The sequence below is a fragment of the Arachis hypogaea genome, chromosome 4, assembly GCF_003086295.3.
Source record: "Arachis hypogaea cultivar Tifrunner chromosome 4, arahy.Tifrunner.gnm2.J5K5, whole genome shotgun sequence".
Taxonomy (NCBI): domain Eukaryota; kingdom Viridiplantae; phylum Streptophyta; class Magnoliopsida; order Fabales; family Fabaceae; genus Arachis; species Arachis hypogaea.
Window position 1 is genome coordinate 83048408 of NC_092039.1, and position 20861 is coordinate 83069268.

A 20861-nucleotide genomic window follows, 5' to 3' on the forward strand; every position below is an offset into this window, starting at 1 on the left:
GCGGATATAGTGACATGTAATCCTCCCAACACTTTGATTTGGAAATACATGTGGTATAATCAGTGACCATACTTCATCTCTTCCCATGAGCAATTAAATCAAGGAATTGGGCAATTGTTCAAGCTTAGAGAGATTGGAATACCAAGAAATTGGAATCTAATCACCTAAGATCGCTAAGGAGATCAATAGATGCATTGATTGAGGAAGAGATGAAAATGAACTTGATCTGGAGAATACAACATCTCCTGAGCCCAATGAATTCCCCATTTCTGATCTTACCCATTCTCTTCATTTTTTGTCATTTATTTTCATGCTCATTACCCCAAATCCCCATTTAAGATTTTGCACTTTATTTTCTGCTATTTACTTTTCTGCCATTTAATTTTCTGCAATTCTCAAACTACACTCAGTTTAGCTTAACTAGCATACTCTTCCAACTAAAGTTGCTTGACCAATCAATCCCTGTGGGATTCGACCTCAATCTATTGTGAGTTTTTACTTGATACAAATTCGGTATACTTGCCGAAGGAAAATTTGTTGAGAGACAAGTTTTCGTGCATCAAGTTTATGGTGCCGTTGCTGAGGATTGATTTTGTATCAACAATGATTAAGTTGGAAGCTCACTAGATTGAGCATTTTTTTCCTTTTTTATTTACTTTATTCAGTCATTTATTTTCACTTTGTTTAACTTCGTCCTCATCCTCTATACCCTCTCTGTTTTTCTTTCTTTCTTTGTTATTATCTACAATTCTGCCCACTAACCCACTAACTGTTTGAATATTTGCATCACTCACACTAATAATCACTCTAACAAGAATAACCTCTTCATTTTATCTCTTATTGCATGTTTTGTTAGTTGTATGACAGGGAGAAGAGGGGGGGACCTCAACTTCCTTCAATTCAAAACCTGAGAGAACCCTCTGGAGATTAAGGAGGGAAGCAAGAGGGAAAGGAGTTGTTGGTGCTGAGGAAGAAGAAGAGTACTTTGAATCCAACATGAAAGAGAACTTGGAAAACAATCATGAAGAAGAGGCTTACAACCATGCTAGAGAAGGTCCTGCAAATCATGCTGGGTAAGAAAGGAGAGTTCTAGGCTCCTTCATCAATCCAAATCTAGGAAACTGTGGAAGTAGCATCCAGAAGCCCACCATACATGCTAACAACTTTGAACTAAAACCCCAGCTCATCACCCTTGTTCAGAACAACTGCTCATTTGGAGGAAGTGCTCAAGAAGACCCCAATCAACATCTAACCACCTTCCTAAGAATTTGTGATACTGTGAAGTCTAATGGAGTCCACCCAGATGTCTATAGGCTGTTGTTGTTCCCTTTTTCATTCAGGGATAAGGCATCCAAGTGGCTCGAATCATTTCCAAAGGAGAGTTTGACAAATTGGGAAGATGTGGTGAACAAATTTTTGGCAAGATTCTACCCTCCTCAAAGAATTAACAGGCTGAGAGCTGAGGTGCAGACTTTCAGGCAAACAGATGGTGAGACTCTCTATGAGGCATGGGAGAGGTTCAAGGACTTAACAAAAAGATGCCCACCAGATATGTTCAATGAATGGGTTCAACTTCACATTTCCTATGAAGGTCTTTCCTATGAGTCAAAGAAGGCTGTAGATCATTTATCAGGGGGCTCTCTAAACAAGAAGAAAACCATTAAAGAAGCCATAGATGTCATTGACACAGTAGCTGAGAATGACTACTTCTATGTCTCTGAAAGAAGTAACACTCGAGGAGTAATGGAGCTGAACCACATGGATTCATTGCTAGCTCAAAATAAGATGATCACCAAGCAGCTAGCAGATCTCACCAAGAAGGTGGAGGAAAACCAAGTTGTAGCAGTCATCACGTCATCACCAACTCAAGAAGGAGTGAATATAGGAGAAGAAGGTGACTGGAAACAAGTCAACTATGTTGGAAACTCACCTAGACAAATCCATGACCCATACTCCAAAACCTATAACTCTGGATGGAGAAATCACCCCAACTTTGGTTGGAGAAATCAACAAGACCAAGGTCAAGACCAGAGACGCCACAACCTCAACTCCAACAACAATGTAACTCACCAACATACCTCACAGAGACCCTATCAACAACCACCTAACCACCCTTCTCAACCACCTAATCCTAACCCACCATCACTAACAGAGGATAGACTTTCAAAGATTGAAGCTCTACTTGAAAATCTATGTAGAGAAATTCAAGATAGTAAATCTTTCCGGGAAGAAGTGCAATCCAACATGCAGAATCAAGATGCTGCCATCAAGAAACTTGAAACGCAGATTGAGTTCTTATTCAAGTAAACCCCTAGACACAACAATTGCAGCAACATTAACTCAGCACCAAGGGAGGAATGTCAAGCCATCACCCTCAGAAATGGGAAAGAATTGAAGGAGATCCACAAGAAACCACCAGAGAAGAATTTGGATGAAGAAGACAAGGGACAAGAGGGAGCTCGAATCTCCATCCCTAAGTCACACCAAGAAGGAGAAGCTCTCAAACCATGCCTTTCAAAAGCTCCATACCCCCAGCAGCTGCAATTAAAAAAGAGGGGAGAGGATAACCAATTCTCAAGATTCTTGGAAATCTTCAAGAAACTACAAATAAACATACCCTTTGCTGAAGCAATAGAGCAAATGCCACTCTACGCCAAGTTCTTGAAGGAATTAATGACCAAGAAAAGAAGCTGAAAGAACAATAAGACTTCCATCATCCTGGGAAGGCCATTCTTGGCCACTGCCGGAGCCATTATTGATGTCCAAAAGGGTGAACTGGTTCTTAGATTACATAAGGAGAAAATGACATTCAATATATTTAAGGCCATGAGTTACCCACACAACTCATTCGGAGAATGTATGAGGTTGGATTTGGTGGAGGTTTTGGTGCAAGAAACTCTTGAAGAAGAACTTGAAGAATTAACAGAAGAAGAATTAACATCAAGCGAAGAGGCTGCAACCACTAAAATGCATGTTCAAGGCATACTAGAAGAAAAGAATGAAAGAAAAGAAGCACCCAAACTTGAGCTGAAGACACTGCCACCCACTCTCAAGTACGCATACTTGGGAGAAAATAGAAGTTATCCAGTGATCATAAACTCAGCCCTCAGCCAAGAACAAGAGGAAAGGTTGCTTCAAGTTTTATAAAAACATAGGGATGCCATTGGATGGACACTTGCTGGCTTGAAGGGAATTAGCTCAGCCATATGCATGCATAAGATACTTTTGAAGGAGGATGCCAAACCTTCCATTCAGCCCCAAAGAAGGTTAAATCCAGCTATGAAGGAAGTAGTACAGAAAGAAGTCATGAAGTTGTGGCAGGGAGGAGTAATCTATCCAATATCAGATAGCCCATGGGTCAGCCCAGTTCAAGTGGTTCCCAAGAAAGGAGGAATCACTGTGGTGCCTAACGAAAGAAATGAGCTAATCCCTACAAGAACCGTCACAGGATGGAGGATGTGTATTGACTATAGAAAGCTTAATGAAGCCACAAGAAAAGATCATTTCCCACTCCCTTTCATGGATCAGATGCTGAAAAGACTTGCAGAACATGCATACTATTGTTTTTTAGATGGTTATTCAGGATATAACCAAATAGTGGTTGATCCAAGAGACCAAGAGAAAACATCACTTCACCTGCCCCTATGGAGTGTTTGCCTATAGGCACATGCCATTTGGGCAATGTAATGCACCTACAACTTTTTAACGCTGCATGCTTTCCATCTTCTCAGATATGATAGAGAAGTTCATTGAAGTTTTCATGGCTGACTTCTCAGTATTCGGAGATTTCTTTCCTAATTGCCTAAACCATCTTGCCTTGGTATTAAAAATATGTCAAGAGACCAACTTAGTCTTGAACTGGGAAAAATGTCACTTCATGGTGACAGATGGAATAGTCCTTGGCCATAAAGCCTCTAACCAAGGCATTGAGGTAGACAGAGCTAAGGTGGAGCTAATAGAAAAATTACCTCCACCAAGTGACGTCAAGGCAATTAGGAGCTTCCTGGGACATGCTGGTTTTTATAGAAGGTTTATTAAAGATTTTTCAAAGATAGCCAAGCCCTTAAGCAATCTCCTAATGTCTGATATACCATTTATTTTTTATGAGAAATGCATGCTAGCATTTGAAAACTTGAAAAAGAGGCTATCCTCTACCCCTATCATCACCCCAGCTGATTGAAATCTACCATTCGAATTGATGTGTGATGCATCTGATTTCGCAGTTGGGGCAGTGTTAGGACAGAGAAAAGAGAATTTGGTGTATGTCATATACTATGCCAGCAAGGTCCTCAATGATGCTCAACGGAATTATACCACCACCGAAAAGGAGTTGCTGACAATAGTTTTTTCATTTGACAAATTTAGATCATATCTTATTGGCTCTAAAGTTATTATTTTCACTGATCACACAGCACTCAAATATCTATTTGCCAAACAGGAATCAAAACCAAGACTAATTAGATGGATCTTGTTATTGTAGGAATTCAACATCGAGATTAGAGACAAAAAAGGTATGGAGAACAAGGTAGCAGATCATCTATCCATAATCCCTTGTGAGAAGGATGATACCCATAATACAAGTGTAAATGAGTCTTTCCCGGATGAACAGTTAATGATGGTTTACAAAGCACCCTGGTTTGCAGATATTGCCAATTTTAAAGCAGCCGGTGACTTACACCCTGGAATCAACAAATATCAAAGAAGAAAACTCATCAATGATGCTAAGTATTTCATTTGGGATGAACCCTATCTCTTCAAGAAATGCTCAGATGGAATCCTTAGGAGGTGCATCTCAGAAGAAGAAGGACGAGAGGTCCTGTGGAGTTGTCATAGTGCTAGCTATGGAGGTCATTTTGGAGGAGAAAGAACTGCCGCAAAGGTACTGCAATGTGGGTTCTTCTGGCCGACTATCTTCAAAGATGCTAAGGAATTGGTGAGAAGCTACAATGAGTGCCAAAGGGCTGGCAATCTACCCAAGAGAAATGAGATGCCACAGCAATACATTCTAGAGCTTGAACTGTTCGATGTATGGGGATCGACTTCATGGGACCATTTCCACCCTCATATTCGAACAAGTATATCTTGGTGGTAGTAGACTATGTATCTAAGTGGGTGGAGGCCATGGCAACCCCAACCAATGACAACAAGGTAGTCATAAACTTTCTTCGAAGGAATATCTTCACCAGATTTGGAGTCCCACAAGCCCTCATCAGTGATGGAGGGAGCCATTTCTGTAATAGACCATTGAAAATCCTACTCTTCGGATATGGGGTGAAGCATATGGTTGCCACACCTTATCATCCCCAAACAAGTGGGCAAACAGAGATATCCAATCAAGAGTTGAAAAGGATCTTGGAAAAGACTGTGGGGATATCAAGAAAGAACTGGGCAAAGAAGCTAGATGATGCTCTTTGGGCATACAGGACAGCCTTCAAAACATCAATTGGGATATTGATGAGCGGATAATTTATACGCTTTTTGGCATTGTTTTCATATAGTTTTTAGTAAGTTTAAGCTACTTTTAGGGATGTTTTCCTTAGTTTTTATGTTAAATTCACATTTCTGGACTTTACTATGAGATTGTGTGTTTTTCTGTGATTTCAGGTAAATTCTGACTGAAATTGAGGGATTTGAGCAAAACTCTGAAGAAGGCTGACAAAAGGACTGCTGATGCTGTTGGAATCTGACCTCCCTGCACTCGAAATGGATTTTCTAGAGCTACAGAACTCCAATTGGCGCGCTCTCAACGGCGTTGGAAAGTAGACATCCAGGGCTTTCCAGCAATATATAATAGTCCATACTTTATTCGAAGAATGACGACGTAACTTGGCATTGAACGCCAAGTACAAGCTGCTGTCTGGAGTTAAACGCCAGAAAAACGTCATGATCCGGAGTTAAACGCCCAAAACACGTCATAACCTGAAGTTTGACGCCAAGAAATGCCTTAGCTCGTGGAATGATCAAGCTCAGCCCAAGCATACACCAAGTGGGCCCCGGAAGTGGATTTATGCATCAATTACTTACTCATGTAAACCCTAGTAGCTAGTCTAGTATATATAGGACATTTATCTATTGTATTAGATATCTTTTGACCATCTTTTGACCATTTTTAGTCTTTTTCATTCGGTCACTTGATCATAGAGAGGGCTGGCCATTCGGCCATGCCTGAACTCTTTGCTTATGTATTTTTAACGGTGGAGTTTCTGCACACCATAGATTAAGGGTGTGGAGCTCTGCTGTACCTCAAGTATTAATGAAATTCTATTATCTTTTATTCAAATCTCTCTTATTCTTATTCCAAGATATTCATTCGTACCCAAGAACATGATGAATGTGATGAGTCAAAATTACCCTCATTATCATTCTCAATTATGAACGCGCGTGATTGACAACCACTTCCGTTCTACATGCAACAGAGCTTGAATGCGTATCTCTTAGATTCCCCAACAGAATCTTCGTGGTATAAGCTAGATAGATGGCGGCATTTATGAGGATCCGGAAAGTCTCACCTTGTCTGTGGTATTCCGAGTAGGATCCTGGGAATCCGGAAAGTCCAACCTTGTCTGTGGTGTTCCGAGTAGGATTCCGGTAATGAATGATCGTGACGTGCTTCAAACTTTAACCTGCTGGGCGTTAGTGACAGACGCAAAAGAGGGATTATATTCCAGTAGGAGCGGGAACCAACCGGTGATTAGCCGTACTGTGACAGAGTGCGTTAGCATAGTTTTCACTGCGAGGATGGGATGTAGCCATCAGCCATGGGTGATGCCTCCAGACTGGTTAGCTGTGCGAGTGACAGCCGCACAGGATATTTCCCCGTGAGGAATGAAAGTAGCCACAGTTGATGGTGAACCCCTATACAAAGCTTGCCATGGAAAGGAGTAAGAAGGACTGAGTAGAAGGAGTAGGAGAGCAGGCGTCCAAGAGCTCTACAGCATCTCCATCCGCTTATCTGAAATTCCCACCAATGAATCTGCATAAGTGTTCTATCCCTTTTATTATTTCTTCTTTTTATTATTAATTATTCGAAAACCCATAAACCATTTTTAATCTGCCTAACTGAGATTTGCAAGGTGACCATAGCTTGCTTCATACCAACAATCTCTGTGGGTTCGACCCTTACTCACGTAAGGTTTATTACTTGGACGACCCAGTACACTTGCTGGTTAGTTGAACGGAGTTGTGTCCACTCGTGCCAATTTCTAAAATCCAATTACAAGAAAATAGGAATCACAATTTCGTCCACCAAGTTTTTGGCGCCGTTGCCGGGGATTGTTCGAGTATGGACAACTGACGGTTCATCTTGTTGCTCAGATTAGGTAATTTTCTTTTCAAAAATCTTTTTCAAAATTTTTCTTTTATTTTTCGTTTTTCTAACCATGTTTTTCGAAAAAAAAAATTAATAAAAATACAAAAAAAATTAGAAAATCATAAAAATCAAAAATACTTTGTGTTTCTTGTTTGAATCTTGTGTCAATTTTAAAGTTTGGTGTCAATTGCATGCTTTCAAAATTTTTCTTGCATTTTTCGAAAACTTCATGCATTCATAGTGTTCTTCATGATCTTCAAGTTGTTCTTGACAAGTCTTCTTGTTTGATCTTGATGATTTCTTGTTTTGTGTCTTTTCTTGTTTTTCATGTGCATTTTTGCATTCATATTTTCCATGCATTAAAGATTTCTAAGTTTGGTGTCTTGCATGTTTTCTTTGCATAAAAAATTTTTCAAAATAATGTTCTTGATGTTCATCATGATCTTCAAAGTGTTCTTGGTGTTCATCTTGACATTCATAGCATTCTTGCATGCATTCATTGTTTTGATCTAAAAATTTCATGCATTGAGTATTTTTGTTGTTTTTCTCTCTCATAATTAAATATTTAAAAATCAAAAAAATATCTTTTCCTTATTTTCCTCAAAATTTTCGAAATTTTTGGGTTGACTTGGTCAAAAATTTTCAAAATTAGTTGTTTCCCATAAGTCAAGTCAAAATTTCAATTTTAAAAATCTTATCTTTTCAAAATCTTTTTCAAAAATCATATCTTTTTCATTTTTTTTATAATTTTCGAAAATTTCAAAAATCTTTTTCAAAATATTTTTCAAAATCTTTTTCTTATATTTTATATTTAATTTTCGAAAATTAACTAACAAGTAATGTGATTGGTTCAAAAATTTGAAGTTTGTTACTTTCTTGTTAAGAAAGGTTCAATCTTTAAGTTCTAGAATCTTATCTTGTAGTTTCTTGTTAGTGAAATTATTTTTAAAATTAAATCTTTTTCAAATATATCTTTTTATCTTTTATCTTATCTTTTTCAAAAATTTCATCTTTTTCAAAATTTGATTTCAAAATATCTTATCTTTTTCTTATCTTCTTATCTTTTTCAAATTTTGATTTCAAATCTTTTTCAATCAACTAACTAACTTTTTGTTTGTTTCTCATCTTTTTCAAAACTACCTTTTCCCTCGTCTATTTTCGAAAATACCTCATCCCTTTTTCAAAAATTCTTTTTAATTAATTAATTGTTTAATTTCAATTACCTATTAACTTTAATTTTCGAAAATACTAACCCCTTTTCAAAAATTATTTTCGAATTCTCCCTTCTCTTCTCTTCTTCTATTTAATTATTTAATTACTAACACTTCTCTTCACCTCTCTCTTCATCCACAAATCCGAATTTCCTTCTTCATTCTTCTACCTCTTTCTTCTTCTACTAACATAAGGAAATCTCTATACTGTGACATAGAGGATTCCTTTTTCTTCTCTTGTTTTCTTCTCTTTCTTATGAGCAGGAACAAGGATAAAGGCACTCTTGTTGAAGCTGATCCAGAACCTGAAAGGACTCTGAAGAGAAAATTAAGAGAAGCTAAATTACAACAATCCAGAAACAACCTTTCAGAAATTTTCGAACAAGAGAAAGACATGGCAGCCGAAAATAATAATAATAATAATGCAAGGAGAATGCTTGGTGACTTCACAAAGCCAACGTCCAAGTTTGATGGAAGAAGCATCTCCATTCCTGCCATTAGAGCCAATAACTTTGAGCTTAAGCCTCAACTAGTTGCATTAATGCAACAAAACTGCAAGTTTTATGGACTTCCATCTGAAGATCCTTATCAGTTTTTAACTGAATTCTTGCAAGTCTGTGATACTGTAAAGACGAATGGAGTTAATCCTGAAGTCTACAGACTCATGCTTTTCCCTTTTGCTGTAAGAGACAGAGCCAGAACATGGTTGGATTCACAACCTAAGGACAGCCTGAACTCTTGGGATAAGCTGGTTACTGCCTTCTTAGATAAGTTCTTTCCTCCTCAAAAGCTGAGCAAGCTGAGAGTGGATGTTCAAACCTTCAAGCAAAAAGATGGTGAATCCCTCTATGAAGCTTGGGAAAGATACAAGCAGTTAACCAAGAGATGTCCATCTGACATGTTTTCTGAATGGACCTTATTAGATATATTCTATTATGGTCTCTCTGAATTTTCAAAAATGTCATTGGACCATTCTGCAGGTGGATCTATTCACCTGAAGAAAACGCCTGAAGAGGCACAAGAACTCATTGACATGGTTGCAAACAACCAGTTCATGTATACCTCTGAGAGGAATTCCGTGAATAATGGGGTACCTCAGAAGAAAGGAGTTCTTGAAATTGATGCTCTGAATGCCATATTGGCTCAGAACAAAATGTTGACTCAACAGGTCAACATAATCTCTCAAAATCTGAATGGATTGCAACATGCATCCAACAGTACTAGAGAGGTAGCTTCTGAAGAAGCTTATGATCCTGAGAACCCTGCCATGGCAGAGGTTAATTACTTAGGTGAACCTTATGGAAACACCTATAACTCATCATGGAGAAATCATCCAAATTTCTCATGGAAGGATCAACAAAAACCTCAACAAGGTTTTAACAATGGTGGACGCAATAGGCTGAACAATAGTAAGCCATATCCATCATCTTCTCAGCAACAGACAGAGAACTCTGAACAAAATAATTCTAATTTAGCTAATATAGTCTCTGATCTGTCAAAGGCCACTTTCAGTTTCATGAATGAAACCAGATCCTCCATTAGAAATTTGGAGGCACAAGTAGGCCAGCTGAGTAAGAAAGTTATTGAAACTCCTCCCAGTACTCTCCCAAGCAATACAGAAGAGAATCCAAAAGGAGAGTGCAAAGCCATTGACTTAGTCAACATGGCCGAATGCACTAGGGAGGAGAAGGACGAAAATCCTAGTGAGGAAGACCTCCTGGGACGTCCTTCAAGCAAGAAGGAGCTTCCTATTAAGGATCCTGAGGAATCTGAGGCTCATACAGAGACCATAGAGATTCCATTAAATCTCCTTCTGCCATTCATGAGCTCTGACTATTATTCATCCTCTGAAGAGGATGAAGATGTGACTGGTGAGCAAGTTGCTCAATATCTAGGAGCTATCATGAAACTGAATGCCAAGCTATTTGGTAATGAGACTTGGGAAAGTGAACCTCCCTTGCTCATTAGTGATTTGGATACTTGGATTCAGGAATCTCTACCTCAAAAGAGACAAGATCCTGGCAAGTTCTTAATACCTTACACCATTGGCACCATGAGCTTTGAAAAAGCTCTATGTGATCTTGGGTCAGGAATAAACCTTATGCCCCTCTCTGTAATGGAGAAGCTAGGGATCATTGAGGTACAACCTGCCTTGTTCTCATTACAATTGGCAGACAAGTCCATGAGAGAAGCTCATGGGATAGTAGAGGACGTGCTAGTAAAGGTTGAAGACCTTTACATCCCTACTGACTTTATAATCCTAGACACTATGAAGGAAGATGATGAATGCATCATCCTTGGAAGACCTTTCCTAGCCACAGCAGGAGCTGTGATAGATGTCAATAGAGGGGAGTTAGTCCTTCAATTGAATGGAGAATACCTTGTGTTTCAAGCACATGGCAATCCCTCTGTGACAAGAGAGAATAAGCATGAAGAGCTTCTCTCAGTTCAAGGTCAAGAAGAGCCCACACAGTCAAACTCTAAGTTTGGTGTTGTGAAGCCACAACCAAACTCTAAGTTTGGTGTTCAAACCCCATATCCAAACTCTAAGTTTGGTGTTGGGACTAGACAACATTGACTTGATTGCTCTGTGGCTCCATGAGAGCCACTGTCAAGCTATTGACATTAAAGAAGCGCTTGTTGGGAGGCAACCCAATTTTATTTATCTAATTTTATTTTGTTTTGTTTTGGTGTTATTTTTGTGTTAAATTAGGTACATGATCATGAGGAGTCACGAAAAAAATCAAAAAAATTAAAAACAGAGTCAAAAACAGAAGAAAAAAATTTTCACCCTGGAGGACGCACGGGCCGGCGTTCAACGCCCAAAAGATGCATCTGGCCGGCGTTCAACACCAGAACAGAGCATCTTTCTGGCGCTGAACGCCCAAAACAAGCAACATCCTGGCGTTTAACGCCAGGATGCGCACACAGAGGACAATCTGGCGCTGAACGCCAGAAACAAGCTTGAAACTGGCGTTCAACGCCAGAAACAAGCATTACATGGGCGTTTAACGCCCAGAACATGCACCAATGGGCGTTTGAACGCCAGAATGGTGCATGAAGGCAATCTACACGCCTATATGGTGAAGGAATGGTATTTCTTTTCACCTCAGGATCTGTGGACCCCACAGGATCCCCACCTACCCTATTCTCACCTTCCCTCTTAATCCTATTTTTGTGATTTGAATACCCATGTCACAATTCCCAATATTCTTCACCATTCACATCAATCCCCTCTTCCCCATAAACCCCACCTACCTCCATTATATTCAAATTCAATTTCCCACCCTTTCCCACCCAAAATGGCCGAAACCCAACCCCCCTCTCCCTATAAATACCTCTCCTTCCTTCTTCATTTTCACACAACACAAACCCCTTCTTCTCTCCTATAGCCGAACCCCTCTTCTCCCTCTCTACTCAAATTCTCTTCTTCTTCTTCTACTATTTTTTCCTTTTTTGCTCGGGACGAGCAAATTTTAAGTTTGGTGTGGTAAAAAGCCTAAAGCTTTTTATTTTTCATTCACCATCAATGGCACCCAAGACCGGAGTTTCCTCAAGAAAAGGAAAAGGGAAGGCAAAAGCTTCCACTTCCGAATCATGGGAGAAGGAGAGATTCATCTCCAAGAGCCACCAAGACCACTTCTATGATGTTGTGGCAAAGAAGAATGTGATCCCCGAGGTCCCTTTCAAGCTCAAAAAGAATGAGTATCCGGAAATCCGACATGAAATTCAAAGAAGAGGTTGGGAAGTCATAACCAACCCCATGCAACAAGTCGGAATATTGATGGTTCAAGAGTTCTATGCTAATGCATGGATCACTAGAAACCATGATCAAAGTATGAACCCGAACCCAAAGAACTATCTCACAATGGTTCGAGGGAAATACTTAGATTTCAGTCCGGAAAATGTGAGGTTGGCGTTCCATCTACCCATGATGCAAGGTGATGAACGTCCCTACACAAGAAGGGTCAACTTCAATCAAAGGTTGGACCAAGTCCTAATGGACATTTGTGTGGAAGGCGCCCAATGGAGAGTAGACTCCAAAGGCAAATCGGTCCAACTAAGAAGACTAGACCTCAAGCCTGTAGCTAGAGGATGGTTGGAGTTCATCCAAAGATCCATCATCCCTACAAGCAACCGATCTGAAGTTACTGTGGATCGGGCCATCATGATTCATAGCATCATGATTGGAGAGGAAGTAAAGGTTCATGAAGTCATCTCTAATGAACTCTACAAAATAGCTGACAAGCCTTCATACTTGGCACGGCTAGCCTTCCCCCACCTCATATGCCATCTATGTTATTCAGCCGGAGTTATCATAGATGGAGATGTCTCCATTGAAGAAGACAAGCCCATCACAAAGAAGAGGATGGAGCAAACAAGGGAAGTTCCTCACGGCCCCCAAGGAGAACATGAGGAAGTTCATCATCAACAAATGCCTCATGGAATGCACTTTCCTCCCAACAACTATTGGGAGCAACTCAGTACCTCCTTAGAAGACTTGAGCCATAATGTGGAACAACTAAGGGTGGAACATCATGAACACGCCCTCACTCTCCAAGAAATAAGAGAAGATCAAAGAGCTATGAGGGAGGAGCAACAAAGGCAAGGAAGGGACATAGAAGAGTTGAAGAACATCATTGGTCCTTCAAGAAGAAGACGCCACTAGAGGTGGATTCATTCCTTGTTCTTTATTTTCTTTCTGTTTTCGGTTTTTAAGTGTTATGTTTATCTATGTTTTTGTGTCTCTACTTCATGATCATTAGTGTGTAACCATGCCTTAAAGCTATGAATAAAATCCATTGGTCTTTCACCTCTCTTAAAAAGAAAAATGTTTTAATTCAAAAGAACAAGAAGTACATAATTTTCGAAATTATTAGTGAATTTAATTTAATTATATTGATGTGGTGGCAATAATTTTTGTTTTCTGAATGAATGAATGAACAGTGCATATTTTTGATCTTGTTGTCTATGAGTGTTAAAATTGTTGGCTCTTGAAAGAATGATGAACAAAGAGAAATGTTATTGATGATCTGAAAAACATCATGAAATTGATTCTTGAAGCAAGAAAAAGGAGTGAAAAAAAAAGTGGCGAAAATTTTAAAGCAAGGATCCAAGGCTTTGAGCATTAATGGATAGGAGGGCCCAAGGAAATTAAAAATCCAGGCCTAAGCGGCTAAATCAAGCTGTCCCTAACCATGTGCTTGTGTCATGAAGGTCCAAGTGAAAAGCTTGAGACTGAATGATTAAAGTCGTGATCCAAAGCTAAAGAGTGTGCTTAAGAGCTCTGGACACCACTAACTGGGGACTTTAGCAAAGCTGAGTCACAATCTGAAAAGGTTCACCCAGTTATGTGTCTGTGGCATTTGTGTATCCGGTGGTAATACTGGAAGACAAAGTGCTTAGGGCCACAGCCAAGACTCATAAAGTAGCTGTGTTCAAGAATCAACATGCCTAACTAGGAAAGTCAATAACACTATCTGAAATTCTAAGTTCCTAGAGAAGCCAATCACTCTAAACTTCAAAGGAAAAAGTGAGATGCCAAAACTGTTCAGAAGCAAAAAGCCACAAGCCCTGCTCATCTAATTAAATTAATATTCATTGATATTTTGGACTTTATAGTATATTCTCTTCTTTTTATCCTAATTGATTTTCAGTTGCTTGGGGACAAGCAACAATTTAAGTTTGGTGTTGTGATGAGCGGATAATTTATACGTTTTTTGGCATTGTTTTCATATAGTTTTTAGTAAGTTTAAGCTACTTTTAGGGATGTTTTCCTTAGTTTTTATGTTAAATTCACATTTCTGGACTTTACTATGAGATTGTGTGTTTTTCTGTGATTTCAGGTAAATTCTGACTGAAATTGAGGGATTTGAGCAAAACTCTGAAGAAGGCTGACAAAAGGACTGCTGATGCTGTTGGAATCTGACCTCCCTGCACTCGAAATGGATTTTCTGGAGCTACAGAACTCCAATTGGCGCGCTCTCAACGGCGTTGGAAAGTAGACATCCAGGGCTTTCCAGCAATATATAATAGTTCATACTTTATTCGAAGAATGACGACGTAACTTGGCGTTGAACGCCAAGTACAAGCTGCTGTCTGGAGTTAAACGCCAGAAAAACGTCATGATCCGGAGTTAAACGCCCAAAACACGTCATAACCTGAAGTTTGACGCCAAGAAATGCCTTAGCTCGTGAAATGATCAAGCTCAGCCCAAGCATACACCAAGTGGGCCCCGGAAGTGGATTTATGCATCAATTACTTACTCATGTAAACCCTAGTAGCTAGTCTAGTATATATAGGACATTTATCTATTGTATTAGATATCTTTTGACCATCTTTTGACCATTTTTAGTCTTTTTCATTCGGTCACTTGATCATAGAGAGGGCTGGCCATTCGGCCATGCCTGAACTCTTTGCTTATGTATTTTTAACGGTGGAGTTTCTGCACACCATAGATTAAGGGTGTGGAGCTCTGCTGTACCTCAAGTATTAATGAAATTCTATTATCTTTTATTCAAATCTCTCTTATTCTTATTCCAAGATATTCATTCGTACCCAAGAACATGATGAATGTGATGAGTCAAAATTACCCTCATTATCATTCTCAATTATGAACGCGCGTGATTGACAACCACTTCCGTTCTACATGCAACAGAGCTTGAATGCGTATCTCTTAGATTCCCCAACAGAATCTTCGTGGTATAAGCTAGATAGATGGCGGCATTTATGAGGATCCGGAAAGTCTCACCTTGTCTGTGGTATTCCGAGTAGGATCCTGGGAATCCGGAAAGTCCAACCTTGTCTGTGGTGTTCCGAGTAGGATTCCGGTAATGAATGATCGTGACGTGCTTCAAACTTTAACCTGCTGGGCGTTAGTGACAGACGCAAAAGAGGGATTCTATTCCAGTAGGAGCGGGAACCAACCGGTGATTAGCCGTACTGTGACAGAGTGCGTTAGCATAGTTTTCACTGCGAGGATGGGATGTAGCCATCAGCCATGGGTGATGCCTCCAGACTGGTTAGCTGTGCGAGTGACAGCCGCACAGGATATTTCCCCGTGAGGAATGAAAGTAGCCACAGTTGATGGTGAACCCCTATACAAAGCTTGCCATGGAAAGGAGTAAGAAGGACTGAGTAGAAGGAGTAGGAGAGCAGGCGTCCAAGAGCTCTACAGCATCTCCATCCGCTTATCTGAAATTCCCACCAATGAATCTGCATAAGTGTTCTATCCCTTTTATTATTTCTTCTTTTTATTATTAATTATTTGAAAACCCATAAACCATTTTTAATCTGCCTAACTGAGATTTGCAAGGTGACCATAGCTTGCTTCATACCAACAATCTCTGTGGATTCGACCCTTACTCACGTAAGGTTTATTACTTGGACGACCCAGTACACTTGCTGGTTAGTTGAACGGAGTTGTGTCCACTCGTGCCAATTTCTAAAATCCAATTACAAGAAAATAGGAATCACAATTTCGTCCACCAGATATCCCCATATCAACTGGTATACGGCAAGGCCTGTCACTTGCCATTAGAGCTGGAACACAAGGCCTCCTGGGCTCTCAAAACACTTAACCTAGACAGCACCATTGCTGGTGAAAAGAGGGTTTTGCAGCTTCAAGAAATGGAAGAGTTTAGGTCTCAAGCCTATGAAAATACCAAGATTTATAAGGAAAAAGCAAAAAGGAGACATGATTTTAACTTGGCACCAAGAAGTTTCGAAGAAGAGTAATATGTGCTTCTTTACAACTCCAGACTGAAACTCTTTCCTGGGAAACTCAAATCAAGATGGTCGGGGCCCTTTCTAGTCACAAAAGTCTCACCTTATGGACACATATAAATCATGGAAGAAGGCTCAAAGAGGAGATTCACTGTGAATTGACAAAGACTTAAACACTATTTGGGCAGCATGGGGGAAACCCCCAAACAGAAGTATAACCTCAACTAAGGAAAGAACCGTCGAGCTAGCGATGCTAAAAAAAGTGCTCTGTTGGGAGGCAACCCAACCTGAGGTAATTCTCTTTTCATGAGTCTTTAAATAAAAATTTCAAGTTGGATTCTCTGTAGTGTGAGGAGCTAAGTTTGGTGTTACAAACCAAAAATAATTCAAGGGTGAATATAGGACTCTAAGTTTGGTGTTCCACCAAAAACTCTAGCTAAAGAGTGCATTGCAACCCTTCAGTGGTGAAACATTGCTCTAGCAACCAGAGAACTTACTTGACAGAGGTTTAACCTCTAATGTATAGTTTATCTTTTTAACTCATAGTTGCTTCTTAATAAAAAGCACACAAGGTTTCTGCATGCATTCAATTTGTGGAAGTAAGCAAAGAACTAAGTTTGGTGTTCACACACCAAATTAGGTTCAGAAGCTCACAAGCACACATGCATACTAACCCTTTTTCAAGTGCTTGGGGAAACAAGTAACTCTCAATAGTGTTGCAGGAATTCAATCAATCTCAGGAAATGATCATACCTCATCATTCGAGGAAACAGACAAGGATGCAAATGGTAGGATGAGAATACCAAGGAAGATATCATGAGGTTGTATCAAACTATCTCGAAATGCAGAACTCTAATTAAAAAATGATTGAATAGAACCTTCATACTCTGCTTGTTCCTTTTTATTCACACCCAAGAATGCTAGTCTAATGTCCTTTCTGCATGTTCACCTTTCTTACTTGTATGCTTGTCCTTTAAGTTAATAAAAAAGAAGATGCTATGAAAAGAACAAGAGTGGAGTTATTTCATGAAGTATGTTCTGAATGTTTGTTGTAGGATGATTAGTAAGCTAAGTTGGTTCACCAAACAAGGAAAGAAGGCAACTATCTACCCTGAATCCTATGCTTGAAACACATCCTATGAGACTAACTAAATAATAAGATCCCAATAAGAAAAGAGAAAGAGCAATAAAAGTAAAAAGGAAAGAAACACAATAAGAAACAATGCTACGCACCAAGGGTTTTAAGATTGAGGCATGTGTATGTGGTGTTCATGTGCAAGGGATATGCTTGGATGAATAAGCTCTTAGGGGTGCCTCATCACTTGGTAACTTGGATTAACTGATCTGGGATTATCAGCTGAAAGTCCACTATCAAGAGTGACCTTTGCTACAGAACACTTAGTAACACAAAGAGGTGCTTGACACCAGGGTCTCAAGAAAGAAAAATAACAAACCATGTGCTTGTGGTGTGTATGTATGAGGGAAAGAGACTTGGGGGAGTAAGTTCGATAGGGGTGTCTTAACACCTAGCACCTTGAGCCAACTGGTTCGGGAGTGTTGATTGAAAGATTATCATAAAGAGTTGCCCTCTTACAGAGCACTTAGCCAAAAGAAGAATGTAATAAACCTTGGAAAAGAAGGAAGGATCAACAATTAAGAAGTCTCAAAGGATGTAATCAAGAGAGTGACCAAGGACTTGATAAAGGCCTAAAACCTAGTAAAGGAAAGAACCTAAGTTGCTATGCATGAAACCCCATAAACCAAAAATTCTACTTCTATATTATCTTCTTGCTCTTTCATTTATTCTTCCTATGTTTCAGTACTAGCTTAGGGACAAGCAAGCTTTAAGTTTGGTGTTGTGATGCCAGGGCATCTAGGCCAGTTTCACTGACCTTTTCTTTACTGTTTTAAGGTAGTTTCATGCATTTTCTTAGTGAATAAGGCAAGTTTTGGATGAAAATACACTTACACCTTGATTCAAGCAACTATTGTGAATTTCACATGATTTCATGAGGATTTTGCTAGAATTGAATGATAAATTGATGATGCATAATCTCATGACTTAGGCTAGAGCTTTGATGCACTTTATTTGCTTGATTTCAGGACAAAGGAAGCAAGGAAGAACCACGTTAGTACTCACGTTAATCTAGTTAACGTGACCACTAACGTGGAATGGTAAATAGCTTGCAACGTTAAGGAGAAAAATGATCACCAATAACGCCCGCGAAGCCATCATAAGCCCACGTTAATTGCCATGTTAACTAAGTTAACATGGTAGTTAACGTGAAGACAAAAGAAAGCTCCAACGTTAGTGGTAAACGTGAACACCACTAATGTTCCAAGATTTGGAAATGAGCCATGTTAAGAGTCACGTTAACTTAGTTAACTTGAACTCTAACGTGGAAGAGAGGAACAATGCCAACGTTAGTGACACTCACCTTTGTCACTAACGTTGGATCAACTAGCATTTCCCACGTTAGTGGTCACGTTAAGACCACTAACGTGAAAGTTAACGTAGAGCTGAGATTGATGAGCCAACGTTAGTGACACTCACCTTTGTCACTAACGTTGGAAGATGGCATTACTACCACGTTAGTGGCCACGTTAACTTAGTTAACGTGAGCCCTAATATGGAGAGTAGGGGCACTTTGAGCGTTAGTGACAAAGGTAGGTGTCACTAACGCTCTCGAAGGTGAGGCATAGCCATGTTAAGAGCCACGTTAGTTACACTAACGTGAACTCTAACGTAGGGACAAAGGGCATAAGACAACGTTAATGGAAAATGTAAGTCCCAATAATGCTTGCGAAGGGTTATAAGCCAACGTTATTGGGAAAGGTGAGTCCCAATAACGCTAGCGAAGATTTACAAGGCAATGTTAGTGATCACGTTAGTGCCACTAACGTTGGAGTTAATGTAGGCTATATGGGGGTGGAACGTTAGTGAAAATTGTGATTGCCACTAATGTTCTCGAACTCACAATGTCACTTAACGTTAACTTCACTAACGCCCATGCCTAATTCATACTTCTCTGCAAGCTGGGCCCACTAAAGATTGGAACTGCTTCAACTCAAGATCCAAAGCCCACATCCAAGACTTGAAGAACTCACTAGAAGATCAATAGGAGTAGTTTTGAACTATAGAGAAGCTTGGCACTTTGGAGAACTACTCTCTGTATATTTACTTTTCTGCACTTTTAGCTTGGATGTATTTTTTTCTGCCATTTTTCATTTCTAGAGCTATGAACAACTAAACCCCTTTCATTGGGTTCGGGTGCTCTGTTGTAAGTTGATGGATCAATTATAGTTTTCGTTCTCTTCTTCTTTCTTCTCTTTTGATTTACTAGAAAGCTTCGATCTTAATTCAATTGGTTAGTTGTCTTGGAAAAGAAACTCTCCATAATTGGATCTCCTCTTAGCCTTGGAAAAGGGATGAGGAGATCATGCTAGAAATGCTTTCTCATGTTAGACCAAATTGGGGTCTGGGCGGATATAGTGACATGTAATCCTCCCAACACTTTGATTTGGAAATACATGTGGTATAATCAGTGACCATACTTCATCTCTTCCCATGAGCAATTAAATCAAGGAATTGGGCAATCGTTCAAGCTTAGAGAGATTGGATTACCAAGGAATTGGAATCTAATCACCTAAGATTGTCAAGGAGATCAATAGATGCATTGATTGAGGAAGAGATGAAAATGAACTTGATCCGGAGAATACAACATCTCCTGAGCCCAATGAATTCCCCATTTCTGATCTTATCCATTTTCTTTATTTTCTGTCATTTATTTTCATGCTCATTACCCCAAATCCCCATTTAAGATTCTGCACTTTATTTTCTGCTATTTACTTTTCTGCCATTTAATTTTCTGCAATTCTCAAACTACACTTGGTTTAGCTCAACTAGCATACTCTTCCAACTAAAGTTGCTGACCAATCAATCCCTTTGGGATTCGACTCACTCTATTGTGAATTTTTACTTGACGACAAATTCGGTATACTTGCCGAAGGGAAATTTGTTAAGAGACAAGTTTTCGTGCATCAGATGTGTCTTCAGAAAGATATTTTACAATGTTGCTTGTTTTTTGATGTGAATATGCATAGTTGATTGTGTTGAGTAAGCAAAAAACAATTAGTTGGGTTGTTTTAATTTGTTTTTGTTGGGTTGTGTTTTGGTTTAGGAAAAGTACAAGTTAAAAAATTGGTTGAGGAAAGGTATAGGTTTAGGACACGTGTATTCAATTACTATTTAGAGTACTTGTTAATGAAGTCTAATTGAAAAAATAAAGAATTACAACATGGATGGTAAAATATTATTAAACAATTTTTTTGCTCATAATTGGAATTAAAAATAAATTGAGATTTATAGCGATATTTTTATATAATTGTTTGGTTTATGGTCCAAAGAGCGACAAGTGCAACGGTGCAAATTCAATTTAAAATTGGTGTGTCTTGTGATCGAATTTAGCTTTTAAGGAATGTTCCTAAAAGTTTTTTTCCCACTTAGATTGATTCTATTACTATACAAATAGGTTAAATAATTGGTTTAGAAAAATTATAAGTTTAGGACCTGTATATTCAATTACTATTTAGAGTACTTGTTAATGAAATCTAAT

General features: G+C 39.1%; 1 non-coding gene across 1 annotated transcript; it reads right to left on the reverse strand.

The window, feature by feature from the left end:
* Positions 1-1449: 1449 nt before the first annotated feature.
* On the reverse strand, positions 1450-1556 carry LOC112798647 (small nucleolar RNA R71). Its single transcript, XR_003200250.1, has one exon. It is a non-coding gene; the product is annotated as a small nucleolar RNA R71 (small nucleolar RNA).
* Between the last annotated feature and the right edge of the window lie 19305 nt (positions 1557-20861).